Source organism: Stegodyphus dumicola, chromosome X2, assembly GCF_044657685.1.
Source record: "Stegodyphus dumicola isolate Sdum_Otavi_A_Nest chromosome X2, ASM4465768v1".
Classification (NCBI taxonomy): Eukaryota; Metazoa; Arthropoda; class Arachnida; order Araneae; family Eresidae; genus Stegodyphus; species Stegodyphus dumicola.
The window spans coordinates 59,214,947-59,234,796 of NC_140781.1; the positions used below are offsets into that span (position 1 = coordinate 59,214,947).

Genomic DNA, 19,850 nt, shown 5'->3' on the forward strand with positions numbered 1-19,850 from the left:
TTGAACTGTGAAATCTAGGGAAGAGGGGGGGAAAGAAACTGGAAAACAAAAACTGAAAGACAAATGATAAACCAAAAAACTTGTCAAGCGAGGAAGAATACATATATAGCATTCATAGACGCATATTCAAAACAAAACAAAACAAAAAAAAAAAAAAAAAAAAAAAGGATTACTAAATAAACTAAGATCTTCACCATTGGACAGACGACTCACAGAAATCACTGTAGTGTCGCGACTCAAAGAGATTTTCGAGTAAAGAAATTCTTCATTTGGAGGCAAGGATAACATAATATGAAATTAACCTCCAGTTTTCTGAGAATTTTAATTACACAGCTGACTACAACATACATTCTCTGCTTCTAAAAGCTGTGTTTTGGATCTAGTCAAATACTAAAGGCGAGAATCAATCTTGGGAACTTATTTTACAAAATAGCGTTTTTAAGAAAATATGTGATTATCTCGGAGTTGAAGTGCTGTTTGATGGAATAAGTCACAGATGAATGCATAAAACTGAGTAGTCCGTACTAAATATTATATCAAAAAAACGTATCGTATGCTAAGATAATTAATGACAAAGTGAGTAGATACTCGTGTTTTGAACAATTAGAAACGTACACCCCTCAAAAAAGCTACAGAATGCTGTTTGAAGTGTTAAAATTTATTAAAACAATTGCTCGAATTAACGAAATTTGTTAGCATCCCTTTTTAACAGATTTTTGGGACTTCGGACTTCGTTTGGATTAAATGAGATTTCGTCTTAATGATATTTCGCTGCAATTTAATTTGAAATATTAGTTACATTTGTAAATACTGATTGATATTCACAAACTTATATTAAAATATTTAGATAAAATGTATTCTATAAATTGACATGTTTCTACAATATATGCTGTTACTTATCATTACATTATAATTTCATAAATCCGAAAATTCGGAATCATAAGTAAAGATAAAAATTTACATTTGTGAACTGTATGAAAAGAAATGAATGAGTATTTACTGAAAACATTCTTCTCGATTTGAGTTAACTTGACTCCTTGTGCGCTGACCCAAATCACCAAAGCTTCAATGTCAAGAGTGAGAACAATGATCCCTTGGTGCCCTTGGTATGTTGCTTTAAAAATACTAACAATGAAGTGAAAGTTAGAAGATGTTATCAGTGGCCTGAATTCAATCTGGAATAAAACCTACTAAGTAATTATTCAGCTTATTTGGAAGCATTTGTAACTTTTATTTTTCCTTACATCTTTTTTTTTATTTTTCATTGATAAAATGCATTTGCTTCTGGCACCAAATCAGAGACTATGTACACCACTAATTATGACACTGAATCAAATTAATTCACCCGTTATATTCTCATTAATGCTTCGAATTTTAATCATAATTTCAAATGCATTATTTTATCCTCTACACATTATTGAATCTCAGGTAAAAACATTTTAATATTCAAATACTTCTACATATGTAAAAATGAAACTAAGACAAGCAAACAAATGCGGGTGAAATGCAGTCATATTCCCGTATCCACGATTTATAAAAAATAAGAGAAGTGAGAAGGTAAATGCGTTTTCATGTTTCGCATAACCGAACGAAAATGATTGCAACTTAGTGAAATATAGCATCGCAAATTTGCCAGAAGTGACTTCACAAAAGTTGGAAGCATAAGTTTCTGCATTCGTGCTTTAGATTAAATGTAGGTAAAATACTGAAACCTCGATCACCCGAACTAATTAAAACCAGGAGATGATTCGAAAAATTGGAAAATTCGGACAGATATGTTTCCACAAAGAGAACCTTATAAAAGCTCATTGTCGGAACATTTGTTTACTTATAATCAATTTCGAATAATTAAAATCTGAGCATCTAATCACACTTTCCTAGTCTTGTTCACAAAAATATTATTAATTGGGTGCATTATGTTCAAGCTAAGACCAATAGTACAAAATCTTAAAATAGAAGTTTGGTTGAATTTGACGTCTGGAAGCTTCCATATACGCAATATTTGCATAATTCTTCTTTGCCATCACATTCATCATCATGACTCACCAATGTTAAATTGACAAGATACTTTCAAGAAACTACAGTTAAAGACATAAACTTTATAAACTACATGGAGTTAGCAATCTTTTTAGTCTAAACTAAAGTTTAATTAAAAGTTAGGTAGCAAATTTAAATTTAATTTTAATAAAGTTTATCGTTGTTTTCTAATTGTCAAACGGCGAGTTTTCACGGAGTCTAATTACAAAAGTGACAAACTAGTAAATGTCAAAATAATATTATCAATAGAAAATGTGAGTTCTGCTTTGGTTTTAACATCTGAAACACAATAAGCAATTTCACTTGGAAGAAGGTTTGCTTTTGAACAAAATTTAAGGAAATAAATTCTTTTAATCGTATCCCATCTACGTTTCGGTTATGTACGAAATCCCTCTCCGCTGTGTTTGGTTAAAATCTATAGCACTCCAGAAATTTTAAAGCATCGTAGAATTTCATATTTAGCTTTCTAACTTTGAATTTCAACCAAGAAACTACAATCGTTTTTCCAAATGCCATTCTTTCGATTATATTAAAAAAATATGTGTTGCATTTCATGAAAATACATCTTTTTAATGTAAATTAGTATTTAAAATATAAATATCAACCATTAATAATTTTTTAAATAAATTTTAAATAAAAATCTAATGCGAGTTAGTGTCCGAATCGATAGTAATTAGATACAGTTAAGATGAACCAAATTCAGGAAAAGTCAGAGCGTTCAGAGCCATGCAATATTAGATCGAGTTAGATCTCCTATAATGATAATGCTCCTAGAATTAATTAACTAGCTTAATCCTGTTTTATGTCTTCTTTATCTTTTCCTGAAGTTAGCGATAATAAAATTTGCTGTTTGGTCTGGAAATTCTTTTAACCAAATTTAGACCAAATTTTTTAATTAATTTTTTTTATATTTCCTTAATTTATGTTAAGCAGGAGCAGTGATATCAAACGGTAAATTAAATGTGGATGTAATGCGAATTGTAATTTTGCAGAAATAAGAAAGGAATGGAATGCTGACTATGTCTTTTACAGTAGCCAACACTTACATTTCTTATGAGCAGATCTCACCTACTCATTAACTGATTTAGCGATAATAACTGAGAGCGCAAAAACGTACGTTAAATTTAGCGTAACTTACAGTGGAAACTGAAATGAGAATCAGATTCAAACCACGCTGCAGTAGAATGTAAATTAACACTTTGCGGATGAGAAAAGAGTTTCTCTTAACTCGCATTTCAAGATTAATGCAATTATAGGGATGGTCGCCGCAAACTGGTTTAAACTTTAAAATGTCGTTTCTTAGCCTACGTGCACAATATAGTTGGTAAAATAATTATACGTTGTAATATAAGTATTATATCATATGTCGTATAAGTATAACAAATAGGATACAATGCTCTAAAAATATAAAACTAATAATTACAAAAATTATGTGCTGCAAGAAAGCGAGAAAACACCTTTAAAGAAAATATATGACATGGACATTAGACTGTAGATAAACACCAGAAGAGCCTCATAATAAGACTATGTTATTATTACTTCAAATAACATAAACTGCGTTCGCTGTCAAATTATACACCACACTTTTTAGAAAAATGTAAACTGGTACTTGCTAGGAGCGGCGTACTTGTTATGAAAATGCTGTAAATAAAGCGCGTAAGAATTATTTTAATTCCTATCCGCTTAGGGCAACCCTCAGGCTTCAGGCATTGTTGACATTGGGTAAACAAGACACTGGTCGCAAGACGTTGCATACATGGGTTACTGGGTCTTCAGTACATTCGGGGGCTTTCCATTCCCTTTGTGTTCTTCGCTCTCATCTAAACTCGGCTGCTTAACCTCTCAGCATACTTCAAGATTTTGTTTATGTAGGGATGAAGTAAAAATTATAAACTGCCTTTGTTCTAATCGAATGCTATTAACGCTGTTTCAAGATTTATCCAACAGATCATACTGCGCTAATCTGTATGCGATAAACATTACACATTAACTCAAAACTTCAATTTCAGCTCGATTGTGTTAAGAGGCACTAAAAAAGATTAATGCGCCAGTTTATTAAAAATTTAAGCGAATAGTTGCGAATGGTTGCAAAGCAGGGTCAAAGTTACGTAAAATGGGTTGAAAAGAATCATAGTGCCATCGACAATAGGATTTGAGACTCATAGTCTGTAACAAAGGGTTGACGAGTCACTGAATGTGGATTAGTAAAAACAAAAAGTAAATAAAAAATACGACAAATACATAAATTTAAAACAGCGCAAAATGTTACAAATGAAAAGATATACCAGCAAATCCAAAGAACTGCATGGCTAATTTACGTACTTCACCTGAATAATTGTATTTATATATGCGATTAGAAACTTAGGATTTTGTTTCTGTTTTAAAAAAATGATAATATTGTAGAACTAAAATGCTAGATTAGATTTTTATATAACTTCAGAGTAGGGATTTAGCATAACAGAATGACTTTCGCTGCTTCTGAGCAGATGATTAAGTAGCATGGAATATGAAAAAGAAAGTTATAAAAATAACAAACCTTCTAATATATAAAAATAGGAAGAATCGGTAAGATAAAGCAAATACCTTATACAGATTTCCTTGATAAGCTAAACAGACCAAAATGCGATCTTCATAGCTATTTATTTAGAGAATCCGAAATAACTTAGGCATATAGCGTACAATTTCATTTTATTCTGTCTGTATTATCACAGGCTAGTTTCTCATAATTTCTGTGAGAAGTGCCTAACTATACTAGCTGCGAAGAAAAATTAACTTCAAAGTGTGAATTGTTTGCGCTGCTTCACGCTTCGTCAATTGGTTGATTAGCTGATACAGGCAAAGCATTGGAATTTTGGGGTTATACCATGGAGGTAAGAAAGGGAGGAGGGGCCATTCCGCGCTAGAAGTGAAGCACTGCTTTGAAGCTTGGGTCACTAGACGGGGTGTTGTTTGTTTACATTCAGAAGCTCGCTTGACAAGATTCTGATAGTATTTCGACACACGACAGTTCCATAGAAATTGAAAAAGGGGACACTCTCGCATGAAAGAAACATTCATAGTGTAATGGATAATAGCAATTTGTATAGTTTACTGACATTTACGCAAAAATCACATCTTGGTTATTTTTCGATAACTAACAACAGCGATTTTGATTATGAATTTGTTTTATAAAATTCTAAGCTGTTGCACTACAAAAATATAGATTTTAAGAAAATTGCTAAAAGAGATCTGCCAAAATTTATTTTCTAGAAGATTTGAAAAGTTTGAAACTTGATGGCTAAATGTAAATATAAAATTATGTATGTTAAAATATTTGTAATTAGGCACGTAGGTCAGATTAAGTTTTTATTAAATAGAGTAACGCATGCAAGGGCTATCTGCCTAAAGAGAGAGATGCCATTGTGGAGGAATTTTGAAGAAAAACTGACCTTTGAGTGGGTATTAAAAATAATACTTATAATTTTCACTCAAATTATATTCATATATATTTTTTATGTAAAACTTTCGGGTCTATGCTAAATTAGTGTAAATTACTTTACACGAAAAATATAGTGAATGCACAGAAATTAAAGATTTGCACATGCCGGAAATGATAAATAGGAAATATGTATGGGTATTTATGCATGTGCTTGCAAGAAGCATGTATCTGCCTTTGACAAAATACTTAAATATTCATTAAATTATTTATAAATGTATTTGAAATGAAGAATTTATTCACTTATAAACAACTGTGAAAGTACTGTGAAGAAATCTAATGATTAAATGTATTTAATTTATAATGATTATAAATGTTATCTAAATATATAATAACCTTAATATTGAATTGTAAACATAAATTGAAATCCTGTTGACAAATACGTTATAAAACTATTTAAGCAAGAATTCTTCGTATTGGAAAGCAATCTGTTAAAAGGTATTGTAAAGCAAATGCTATGAGATGCGCACTTAAGAACGTAATAAAGAGTTTTGGAATATGTATTGTTGAAATGAAGGGTAAAAAAAAAATCTGATAAGTATAATTAAAAGAATTATTCACTTTACATTTTATAATAACTCAGTTACAAGTTTTAAACAATACTTAAAAAAAAAAAAAAAAAAAAAACTTATTTTATTCCCTTTCAGAAATGTTCAGAGATAGTCAAATACTATTTAATTCCTAATAATTCTCTAATTTAAAATGAACCGAATAGAGCATTAATTATAAATTGACTTACATTTTTCGATTTAAAAGAAGCCAAAAAATCATGTCATATTTAAGAAAGTATTTTAGGAAGAAGCGCTATAAATAGAAAAGAAATAATGCATAATTTTAATATTAATAATACAATAAACTTCGATCTTAATTTTTGTACCTTAACCGAATAAAACCGAATTACCTTAATTTTTTTTTCTAATGTAATTAACGAAAACTTGTGAAAATATTTCATTCAAATTAAACCATTCTGAGAAAACTGTCCTGTGAAAAGTATAGCATTTAATTCCGTTCAGAATGAACTGTTGTTTAAAAATATGTTGTTTTCACATACTTAGGGCTCTTAAGTGATGTAGAAAAAGAAAATATATACATTTATATGTATATTTGCGACGTAATTACAAAATATTTACACCCGAACGCGTCAAATCCCATAGAACTCAATGGTAAATGACCCAATGTTTTGGTCACCACGTAGGGATCGCCGGTGCTTCAGATCAGGGTACGGAGAAACTTGTTTAGGGCGACTCCTTCTTACTTCCTACCTCCATGGGTTATACTGGTTTTCAGCAGGCGACGTGTTAGCCTGCTCTTGCCAGTTCCTTGATGTATCCCAAGTTAGGCCTGACGGTTGTGATTCCTTCGAGTGATTTTCTCCCGTAAACATCTGGAAAGGGGAAAGAAAGCATCGAAGTGATTCACCTTGTTTCTGGAAGTTAGCTGCTAGATTGGCGTGTTCGAAGAGGTTGGTGTGTACTCCAGATAAGGCAAAGCAGACAAGGGCTATCTGTCTAAAAAAAAAGGTACTGCTTCGTGGAAGACTTTTCGAAGGGAATTTGACTTTACTTACATCGCATTTAAAACCACGAAAATACTCAAACCGTTCGCTTAAATTTGAACTCATATTGAATTACCAGTGTTAAGAGATTTTAATGACTCGTCCAACGGTGGGTTCGCTAATTTACGAAGTTTATATATTATATAATGTGAATTTATATTCTATGTCCTTAACAAGGAAAATTTAAACTCTTTGGGTATCCGTAACTTTCAGATATCAAATAGCAAAGCTAGGTAGAATTTAAAAATGAAACATGGTAGTTTTCTGAGGTTCAAGCCATATTAATTCTTAAATGGTATTAGTGTTATCGGGAGATAAAAAGTGTCAGGGCCTTGACTAAAATGAAGAATATTTTTTTACCAGCAATTTTTGAGCTCTTGATTATTTGAACAAAAAATTGCTCCTGTAATACTTATCTCCTTTGCAATTGCGTTTCTTCGTAAGCATAAAACAAATTATTATGTTTTTGAAAAAAATACAATATAGTAAGGGATTAGAAGCTATTAGAATAGTGAAAATTCTAGAAGACTAAAGTTTGAGGTTTTATCTTCCTTTCTTAAGAATTACTTAAGAATATTTTTACATCATTTACACAATGAGAAATGTTAGGTCAAAGCAAATCCTAGTTTTTAAATCACGGAATAATTTTTAATCTACAACGGGAGGAGGTGGTTGCCAAAAGTTTGTGTTAATTCTTTCAGACTGAAATGAATGTTCCCTAACAAGAACGCATCGTTTCTATTTTGAACAGTTCTTACGTGTTATCTCTTGATAAGCATCTAAATTATGGGTGTCATAATTATTTTAGAAGATTACACTGTAGAGTCATTAGCGTTTTTCTGAATCAAAGAAGTGAAAAATGGGCAATGCCCTAGGCCGAGACTCGAACCTGTGCCTCTTCAATACACGCCATGTGTGCTAACCGTGACACCACGAAGGCATGCTGGAAGGAGACAGAAAATATATCCAACTGATATCTTTCAAATTTTTGCAGTGGAAACCCTTAAATGAAGAAAATTGGCATTTAAAAAAATATTTTGCTCTCTTATTTTCTTCAAAATCAATTAATAACCGAACATGATAAGGCCACTGAAAACTGGTAGTTCGACTCGGATTCATATCCCGAAGAGCTGTTTGCTGCATGATAGTATCTGTTGCCGCATAGCTTTCTGATTATGTGTAATGAGAATATGAACCAGTTTGCCTTAGAAAGTCCTCTGCGAAGGCATTCCTATCCTTAGGCAGACAACCTACATTTTCTTTGCCTTAGCTGCTTAAACAGGCAAACTTATATTCTTTAATGATTGATAATTCTCTCACATTATCTGAGCAGTAGGAAAACACATAGTAACGTAAGTAAATCATGGTAATAAAAGTTATGCAAATGTAAAAAAATTCAGACTGGAAATAAAAGGCTTTGGATCTTAGATAGTTTAGCATTTCTTCTAATAATTTAAGTTTAGTCTTCTAAAATATTATCATTTAATTTCTTGAAATGATTGATTGATGTATGATTTTTATATTAAAGTAAAGATAAAATTGGTTGGCTAGAGCATAGTTTTCTCTTTCCAAGAGACAAAACTATTAACCTGTTTGTGAAATTATTTCAAGAAAGTAGATAATAGTTTAAAGAATGCATAAAGCGAAACTATCCATCAATCTAATTTATTTCCCTTACGTTTCCTACAGAACATTCGCAAATGATTCGAAAATAAGGCTACTCTTAGAGAAGCTGCAAGCAGTAATTTTTTGCGTTTCCCTAATAATTTAACTTATGTTTTTCTTAAAATGTCAACACATTTTTTTCTGGTACTTAAATATTTTTCCGTTGATCATTTTCGGCCAAAAAAATTCTCCTGACAATGTGATTTACAGCCAATTACGGATAAGCATGACATCAAAGGACTCACAACTCACTTAACAATATTTTCTTCTTAATTTCACATAAAACTGATTAATCCTCGATAAGCCACTTTATTTACATACATAACTAACTTTTTCCAAACGATTAGCACAAGTTTGAGCTAGTATTTACTCAAGGTTTTTATATATTAGATGCATAACTTACATCTGTTGATTTTATAACTAAAAAAAACAGCTATCTGTTAATTCTGGTTTACGTCGGAACAATTACGTCAAGTGTGGAAAGTCTTCCATCAATTTTCATGGTGGGCGAAAAAATACGTAAGTATGTTTTCCTGCATATGAGATTTTTCCATTAATTTACAAATCCGACATAATAATTTATTTCTATTTTTTCTGGTAATACTAAAATCCTGATCAGGTGTAAGCTAAAGCTGTTAAGAAAGATGCTTGTATACTTCAGTATTTGAGGGCAAACCGATCAGTGAAGCACTGAGAAAAAGAAACTGCTGCAAACGTAATTTTGTCTGTGGATGTTAAGCAACACGATAATAAAAGCTAGAATTTTTCAAGGCTGTACAAATGGTCAGCAATAGCATGCTATCGATTTGTTCTCCTTTTGTTCGGAAAGAAATAAAAAGAAAATGAGGAAAAGCTTAGGAAACAGTGTGCGTAATTTACGGAAAAACAAAACCAGCTAATGAGAACTTTTAAATAATTTTAAAATTGGGTGCTGACTTTCCGTTTTTTTAAATCTTTAGTTCTAAAATTCCTAGCTTATGGCTGACAAATAAAAATTAAATCTGCATTTCTGTGTTAAATCTTAAGCGTTGAAACAGCTTCTTAAGAAGTGTGTATTCATTTAGCATTCTTTCTCCAACGTAATTTCATTAGCAGGAAACTAAATTGCTAAATAACGACGCTTATCAAAAAATTATAGTTATTTTTAACGCATATTACGCATAAGCTGAAAAGATAACAGGAGATTAAAATAACGCAATGAAATTTAATAGTGACCCAACTCTTTGTTGTGCAAATATCAGAGAGCAGAAGGTTTGCTACGAAGAACTTGTTTCTTTTTAAGGTTTATAAGCTTACTTTGCGGCAGGCAATAAGCTATGTTAAATATGCTATGTTGAGCGTTTTTTATTAATCTGCTCTCTATTAAATTCAGTTTTTTATTTTGTCTAACCCAGATTCATATTAAAAATCATGTTTTAGTAGAGGCAAACGTCTATAAGGCTAGTCCCCACCACTAGAAAAAAAAAGAATGTGGAAAAGCCAAGGACGCTATCTGCCTAAGAGAACGGATGCCTTCGTGGAGTATTTTCTGAGGGCGACTAGCTTGCATTGTTACATTGTAGGGTTTTCCTTATTTTGCATAACAAATTTATTTTAAGTTTTCCTGTTCTCAACTTCTCAAACTTCCCCTCACATTCACTGGAATCGAGCCCAAACCATCTTGTGCTATTAGTATTCAACGGTCTTAACCGCTTGGCCAAGGGTTAGGTCAGCACTTTGTAAAGCGAGGTTTTTAATGTCGTTCATTCTCATATGTAAATCCTGAAATTTTGAAATAAAAATATTTTGCCTTTCAATTTTATGGTTTGTCGAGATGCTGTGAATCACCCTGGGCAATTTTTAGTAAATTGTGAGTAGCAGTAATTACAAACATTTTCTATCTCTTATCTTTTTATAAGTGAGCATAGACTTTGAAAGCTTAAAAAATGCAGATTGTCTAACTATATTTCTTTTTTACAATGATTATCATGTCAACAGGATGTGAAATAATTAATAAAGATTTTACGTACCTCTTATTTGAAAAAGTGGTATCAAAGTGATAGGAAAACCTCGTTATTTATTTTTAAAGAGGAAATGTCTCAAAATTTAAATTTCTTTCCTGTTTTATAATAGCAGTATTTTGAAAGCAACATGAGGGAACTCTCGTTATAGGAAGGAAATTCAGTTCTGAGGAAACACATTCAAAACATCCAAGGACAAACAAATTACAAATAAATTACAGTTATTCTCTTTCTTAATACATATTAATATGAGATTTTTATAACAAACGAAAAATGAATAGAAGTCCTTACAGCAAATGAAAAGCTAAAAAATTTTTTTGAGGTTTTAATAGACAAGATTATCATTTACATCCCTCCTCAAAAAATGTGTAATAAAAGCAAAACGCGGAATATAACAAAAACTAATGGATACGCGTGAAATTTATCCAAGAGGTTGGTGTGGCATTACTAGACCATATGGCAAACAATGAAGCAAAGACATACCAAAACACATGCATTACGACTATCACGTAGCGAAAGATCAAATGGTTCCGAAGAATGTGCAATGGAAACATCACGCTAATAATGGGTATGACACCCTCTAATTGAAATGTCGGAGAGACAATGGTGAGTCAAGTTGGCAATAGTGTCGTCGATCGTTTGTTGTGGCAGTACAGCCAATTAATGTAGTAATGCATGTCGGAGCAGCTCGTGGAGAGTGTCTGGTGGCACAGTGCGACCTGCTATCTATCATCCCAACATGTCTCACATATGCTCTGTGAGATTCAGGTCCGGTGATGGAGCAGGCCACGATAGATGGGGAATGGTTTCCAGATGACTCGCATCACTTGAGCTCTATACAGGCAGACGTTATCGTTAATAAGTATCGCATCGGTACCCATTGCAACGATAAAAGAATGCACAAGACGGTGTAGAATTTCGTAGTGCTATTGGATGGCTGCTACAGAACCACCACAAATCACGAAGTCGCTGCCGCTTTTAGTTGCTATCCCAACATCTACAAGTAAGCCTTCTCCTCTGTAACTGCCTCTTTCGACAATGTATGGAGCCCGATAACGTATCTCTGGCTCTCGCCATATCATTGCCCTTCTGGAATCTTTCTGGATGTTCAATCAAGACTCATTCATAAAGAGTACGTGGCCACACAGCTGTGGTGTCCAAATGCGAAGTCAACTGCGCTTTGACATGTAATGGGGACAAAGGAACACAAACCATAGATCGTCGGACGTGCAGCCCACCTTCATGCAGTCTGCGCGACACAGTTTGGAGGGATATGGGCCGTCCTGCAGAGAGATGCAATGGCAGCTGTCATGTTGTTAATGATGTATGGCATCTTTCATGTAACGACAGGAAGCGGTCGTCTGCCGTTGTAGTAATCCTCCGGCGTTCAGACCCATGTCTTCTACAGGGGTTTTGATCTCTTTGGTAACGATTCCACAGCCTACGACTGATGACACTACGGTACACATTCAGCTCTCTCGCAACAGCGGATTGTCTTGCTCCAGCTTGCAACATTCCCGACAACCCTCCAACGCATTTCATCGTGCAAATAGTGTCTTCGACTCATGCTTTCCCCTTTGGATACCTCGGATTACACAGAACCATCGCTGCTTGCAAATTGATACACAGGTACGGCATGCTCCTTATTAAGGGGTTTTGGTTTAACCGCGAGATTGCGTTTTAGGTTGATTTTGGTTGCCTGTTTGAATTCGGCGATGCAACTCATACGTAAGTTGTGAGTTTTAATTCCCCTTTTTACATTTGTACAATCTCTTTCAGCGTTTGTTGCTTAGTTGTTTAGAAAGAGTGTATTTTAAGCATCAGATAACGTAATAATGAATCTTTCGTGGATAAAATTCAAATCCAAAACTGTTATGTTAGATGACAGATCTTTCGCTTGAATTATAAAACATACTTTAATGCTAAGTCAGAAAAAACAACGGCTTGGAAAACCCCAAATTCTTAAACCATAAGATTTATCCATTAAAGATTAATTAACAATGGTTTATTTGCTACATTAACCCTATGAATACATTTCGTATGCCTGGATATTTCTGCATTCACTGCAATTTTGTTTAACATAGACATTTTTTGCTTTTTTTCATTGTAGAGTTCCTCACTTTGTAAATGCTTGTAAAGTTATTAAAGTTATTATTGAACGTGAAGAATCTTAACAACAGTTAAGCGAATAATCGCTTGAGTTCGTGCGACAAGAAACAACAAGATGAAAGGGTAAATAACCCTTTATTATTCAAATACGATTTAACAGAACTCCGTCTTGGAGTATACAATAAAAGCCGACACTTGGGCTTGAACGTAAGAGGCTAAGGAGTAAACTAAAACTAATTTAAACTAAAGAGATATAGCCGAAGCTATCAAGATTCTCACCTAGTTGGCCTAACTCTAATTGACTGCGAAGCTATCAAGGACCTGAGTACGGCCGAACGTAATAACAGCTTTGAGAGAGAGTAGCCCAAAAGACGAACGCTCGCTAATCAGAAACTCTGATTCTCTCTCATTATAAATACCGCTCTTCCTCATTATGTATTCAGACGTGATTCTAAAACTACGTTCTGGCCGGAAGTAGTAAGTTGAAGTTAAGAATCGACAGGAAAGGAACTTTAACTCAAAATTTAACTGTTAGTAAAATTAACATAATCCTTACATCATTACAATAGATTTCTTTATTCGCAATATAAAATCAATTTCTGAAAATTTCAAAAGTAGAGAAAATTAATTTCTAAATTTAAAAATTTTCTTTACTACAAAGGAAAATTATTTTATATTTTAGAATTTATTAGAATTTTCAAATTTTAGTTTGTTTGATAAAGTTCATAAACATAAAAGATGCAATTTTATTTCTTCAATTTGGAAACCATATTAAATATTGCAAACTGTTTCAAAATACTTTTGAGAAACGGAGCCAGAAGCTTATCGTGTAACCGAATTCTTCACATTTCAGTTCCAGTTTAAAGATACTACTGTTTGACTGCTTATTATGGAAAGTATAAGTAGAAACATGAAATTGTCATCGTGTCATTTTTTGCTTGCAATTTTGTTTTTTAACTGGCATAAGAGAACTGCAATGAAAGTACTTAAATGGTTACACTATGCTACTCAATTCCTGTTTACATTGCAGACGGTTCATTTCTGTAACCCGAGATTGTTTGTATTCAGCGCCCGAACCATTTCAAGGAATGAAAAGAATATATTTGTACGCTGTTACGGATTACCTATGTTACGCGCATTCAAATTGATGAATGACTTCATGCTCCTTCTTTATAAATCGCTGTTTATTTCCCGAACATGAAATATAATAATTTTTCCAAATTGTGACAAATACAGTACAATCAGATTAGAATGTAACCTGGACTTCTGTAATCTAGATGAAACATTAAATAGACTTCTTTAGTTTAGGAATTTATAATAATTTATTTCAGTGATGAACTAATTTCCTTTAGGATATTGCTTAATTTTCATCTAAGGATTAAAATGATAAAATTTTATTGATTAATAAAAGCCTGTGATAGGTTATAATACTATTATGCGAGGTTACAGATAAGAATGGAATAAAATTTAAGTTATTTATGCAATTAAATAAAAAAAATATTCAGATGTGATAGAGTCAATATTATTTACCCATATTTAATTTGTAAAGTGCTTTCCTTTCGCGTCAATAAAAACAAAGTTACGCATTTCATAATTTTTCATCTTAAAATTAAACATTATTTAAGTCAACTAATTCAAAAATTTAGCTAAAAATATAAAATTATCATGGAGATCTCTATTTTTTTAAGTACTAGTGAACTCTGCTACAAACCTGTTTTGAAGATCTCCAGCTGGGTAGAAATGGAAAACAAATAAAAGACATTTCGGCAGACAAATGTATGTTTGTCTGAAGGTCTTCTCCAATTGTCTTCCAAAGATTTTTTAGCCTTATTTATTCACAGCAGTTCTGGCTAAGTTATAGCCGTCTTTTTGAAATATTCAGAAATATCTACAAATGCAAAACAGATTTTCATATCCCGAAATTGATGAAACATCCCTGGATAATCTTCAGAAAGCCGACATTTTCACTGCATGAATATTATATATTTTTTAACATAATATAATATACATTTTCTGTTTCAAGTATCTAACATAATATTTATATACATATTTTCTGATTATAAAAGAGCGTGGCATATTATCAAAAACACCTGATAATCTTTACAATCGAAAGTTTCAGTTACCAGTCCTCAAGTATCCAATGAACGACAGATTAAACACTCGAAAATATTAAGAGAAAAAAATCTAGGAAACAGCGTTTCACGTTTCTATTCAATGCACAAAAACCTGAACGAAAAACAAAATACTTATTCAGATTTTGTAACTAAAATTTTACTTTTTGCCTAATATATGATAACTTATTGTCTGAAATATAAATTAATCTACGTAATTCTTTTGACCTTTGTTTAATATGCATAAGAATCAGATAACAGATGGATACTGTTGCAAAGTTCTAGTATATATATCACATATTTTAGATTGCTAGATTTGTTTCTGTGTAAAATTAAAAATACACTTTTCCTCGTTTTTGAATTAATTTCTTAGAAATATAGCTCTCACTCATACAAATGTATTGTGCTAATTTAAATCTCAGTCACCTTGGCATCTTTTTAATTTGTTTTACTACAAAGAAAGAATATTCAGCCGTGTCTTAAGTGTAAAATGTATTTTCAGACATAAATGAGAAATAAGTAAATATTTTGAGCATCAAATATGCTGACTGATCAAAAGCAAAATTTCCAAATGCTTCCTACTGTCTAATTTAAGAGCTCAACTTAAAGGCTGACGGTATGAAAGAAATGAATTATTCATAATAAGAAATACTTTAAGTTGTAAAGTAAATGCACAGACCATAAGTAACAGATTTCATTTTCTGGATGGGTTAAAGTTTTCACAAATTTTAAATCTGATGGTGTAAGCGTTTATCTAAAGTTCATTTAACTAATTTCAGTTTTGAATTCTAGCCTTTCACACACTCGTTTTTTTCTAAATCTTATCGCTTATGCTAGAAATGTGCAAATTCCTACAGCTGGAATGAATACGACAGACCAGCCATTCTCAACCGGTGGTACGCAAAAAGTAGGTGGTACGCAAAGGAACAAAGTATTTTTAACTATCAAATTCAAAAATCTCGTGAAGAAAAAGAACAACTGACAGAAATTTTTTGTGACTGAACTCTAACTGAAGATTTCAAATATAACACTCTTGTTAACTTTAGGCTGAAGTGAAAAAGAATTTAAAGGCATTTCATAACTATTAAATTTTTATTCCTATTTGTGTGAACGAGGATTTTCTTTCATGTTATATTTGAAAAAACATACAGATCAAAATTAAAATTGGATCCTAATTTACGGTTAAAGCTAAGTGAAATATGACCAGACATAAAGAAATTGATCTCTCTTAAATAGGCCGAAATTTCACAATAAATTTTAGAATTAAACTATAACTTAAATTTTGATAATTAAAATGGTAACTAATTTTTAATCTAATATTTTTATGTGTGCATATTTAATACAAATAGCCAACAGGTTGTGCAAATGGCAAAATATATTTTTTAATATTTCTATTGAGAAATTGAAAAATAATTATTGTGAAATATAGTGGTAGTACTAGAGAATTTTAATTTTTGTTTAGATGGTTCGCGTTAGTCAACAGGTTGAGAACCGTTGAGATAGAGTATGATATGCTAGCTTATGATAGTACCAAGTCTTAGTTAATTGACTGCTGTTTCTACATATGCTCTGTTGCTTACTAACAGGCTTCATTTAGGATTTTAGAGTGAGCAAAACTGTTTCTTAGCTTGCTAGATTCTTTGCAGTACGTTTTCACTTAAACTTTTACAGAACAGCAGCTGGCAAGATTTGAGCTTTTAATTCCTCCCTCTAGACTAGAGATTTGATTACGTTGTAATTTTAAATATCTGCTAGTTGTTCGAGATTTTGTCAGTAAGTTATTGTGTAATTGTCTATCTGAAAATTTGGTTTACTTTTGAGAAACATCTGATTTTTAGCTATCAATAAATGTTTATTGTTTTGTTTACCTTTATGCTTATTTAGCACATTTAAATAAATTTTTTGTGATGCGATGACTCGTTCGAAACTGTTGGAGACTAGCCGCTTAAACAGCCTTGAAAGAAATATAATTGACAAAATTATCTCCAGCAATACTTGATCCTGAAATGTTCCAATACTATTTCTTGACATCTATTTCATCTGGCTATAAACTGAGTATTCATAAACAATACAGCATTATTTTGCAGAGACTGGGAAATTTTTAAACTGAAATTGCTCCTTTACCCTTTCTTAAGAAAGTACTTTATTCTAATGTTAAAACATAATGGCGTAATATAAAAGGTATTCATTGCTAGAAATCGTGACAGATTAAATTATCATATAATCTAAAAGCAAAAACAGGAAAGCTCCATTTGCCTTTCATGCCGAACATCAGATTTGCATCACAGATTCTGAAACGTTAGAAATTCTACATTAAAATGAATCTGCCCTTCAAGTACCGAGTATATTTGGAGGCCGATTTGTCACGACGAGACCTAACAAATATGCATCGTACATAAATCCTAACAAACGGAAAATTTACACACTTTCCATGGAAACAGACGTAGTCCTCAATAACAGATTCTGAGGGTTTTCTTATCTAAGAAGGGGAAATAAACACATATAGAAATGAGTATAGACATAAAACCTAGAGACACGCATCTTATGGAATATATTCAAAATTAATTCAGTTATCCCCACAAAATGTATATTTCTACTGCAAAAAAAGTGTGTACGTATATTCATTATTGGATTCTTTAGCGGCCTTTTCAGGAAACACACAAAAAAAGTCTCGTATTCTTAGAATTTCTGTATGTATCATTCCTCATTTGTATGCTGAATCAAATTCTGAATAGCAATGCGCACGCTTGACGCCAGCGGAAAAGATTTATAGGTACAAAGATGCACCATAAGATGTGATAACCGCCTTCCTTCCTCACTTTCGGGCTTGACTACTTAAGATTCGACAAAAGGACGATAAAAGTGGGACACGTTTGACACCCAGGAGACAAGGGAAGCAGGAAACAGAGACAGATATATTTTTTCCTCACAGCCAAGTAAAAATATTAAAAAAAAAATGACCCTACGTGATCACCACCTGCTGTTTCCTCCTTCTTACAATTAATGAGTGCATTGTGCCCAAACATGATACGCCCAGGTGATCAGCGAGAAAATGTCAAATGGATAATATCATACGCTTTCGCTTCTTCGTTTGTAAATAAATAATATGTTTTAGTAGTAGAGCTAAATTCTAAACTAACGAGAAACATCACACTTAGCGAAAGCCGTGTTGTAACCTTCATTTATTCTTCGTGTGTGTGTGTATTTAATTATGGCAAAGCACACTAGGGCTATCTGCCTAAGAGGAGGGATGCCTTTCGTGGAGGACTTTCTAAGGGAAACTGGCTCGTATACACGTTACACATGGGGAAAACCACGAAAACACCCATGCAGCCAGCCCGTTCGCGGGATTCGAACCTCAGACCGAACTACCAGTGTTACTCAGACTTTACCGCTCGGCCGCTGGTGGGCCTTCATTTAATCTTCATCTCAGAAATCAAAGTTACTCGGTAAAAGACATATTATTTTAATAATTAGCGTAAAATTCTATGTTAATGTGTTAGCCATACAAATAAAAGTAGTACTGCTCCCTAGCAGTCATGATTTTAACCAGAAATTCACATAGCAATGTACAATATTATTTCAAAAAATATTTTCTATCAAAAGAAAATATCTTAATTATCAAAAGTATTTTTGTATACATAAAGAAATGCAAAGGCAGAAGAAATCCAAACTTCAGCTGCCTAAAATAGATAATCCTACGGGAATGAATGAGTGAATAAAAACTTCGAACCTTTGTTTTCAAGCATATAAAAGCAACAATGTTTTATCTGGCTATCATCCAATTTATGAACTTCATATTACAAATTCGGGTCCATTAGCGGCCGAGCGTTAAAAGTCGCTGAACACTGGTAGTTCAATCCAAAATTTGAGTTCCGACGAGCGTGTTGCCTGCATGGGCGTTTTCGCGGTTTTCGCCGTGTGTAACGTATATACGAGCATTTTTTTTTTGTTAGAAAATCCTCCACGAAGGCATTCCTTTTCTTAGGCAGATACCCCTAGTGTGCTTTGCCATAACCTGATAAACCAAATCAAACATATTATGAATTATTATAAGTTCTTCAAATATGTTGGCTAACCTTTTAAACGAATTAACATACTGGATAAATATTTTGTCACGATGAAACAATTACAAGTTCTTTTCTTTATTTTATATATTAACGTTAATAATACTAATTTTTACGTACGTATAAGAAAAGGATCTGTTTTATTTCTGGACAATTTTTGAAACTAACGTAATTTCATCTTGAAGTAAAGAAAACATCGGACTTAAAAGATTTAAGAAAAATAATATCGCAAAACCTTAGGAAAAACATACGCAGTTGCTAAATAACATATTGTCCAGAACCTCTTTTCCTCGAAATAAAGTCTTTTCTAGTGAAGAAGCTTTAGATTTATCTAATTACCACGTGCATAACAAAGAATTCATTATATTAGCCAGAAAGGGAAAATACTACTTTATCCAATAAAAATATGAACAGTAATTTTTACATTGAACATTCAGGTTCAGCAAAATTTTGATTTCTGGTAATGACACAATCTAACTTGTAATGCTCAAATTTGCCAAACTGTGTTTTATCTTTTAAGCTGATTAACGATAAAACTGAAATATATATATGTATAATGAATAAACGACAGATCTGTAAAAATGCAAATTTCACTAACATTCTATGATATTTTACAGATTTTTATTAGAAAACTCCCTATATTGTTAACGAATATATTCATTCTGCAGAAAATGTATTTCTAGCGTAACAGATTATCCATAAGTCTCCCTAATTGTGATTTCCTTGATCATTAAAAAGAGAATTGTATACAAATAAAATTTGAAGTAATTATTATGATTAGATTTTTTCGTTAACATAACTTATAAGGAATTTTCTGCTTCCCAGCTGCGT

The 19,850-nt window shown here is 32.3% G+C and overlaps 1 protein-coding gene across 2 annotated transcripts in view; it reads right to left on the bottom strand.

Annotated features, from left to right (window-relative positions):
• The window catches only part of LOC118185710 (uncharacterized), a 141,078-nt gene that overhangs the window by 78,053 nt on the left and 43,175 nt on the right, over positions 1-19,850 (bottom strand). The window lies entirely within an intron of this gene.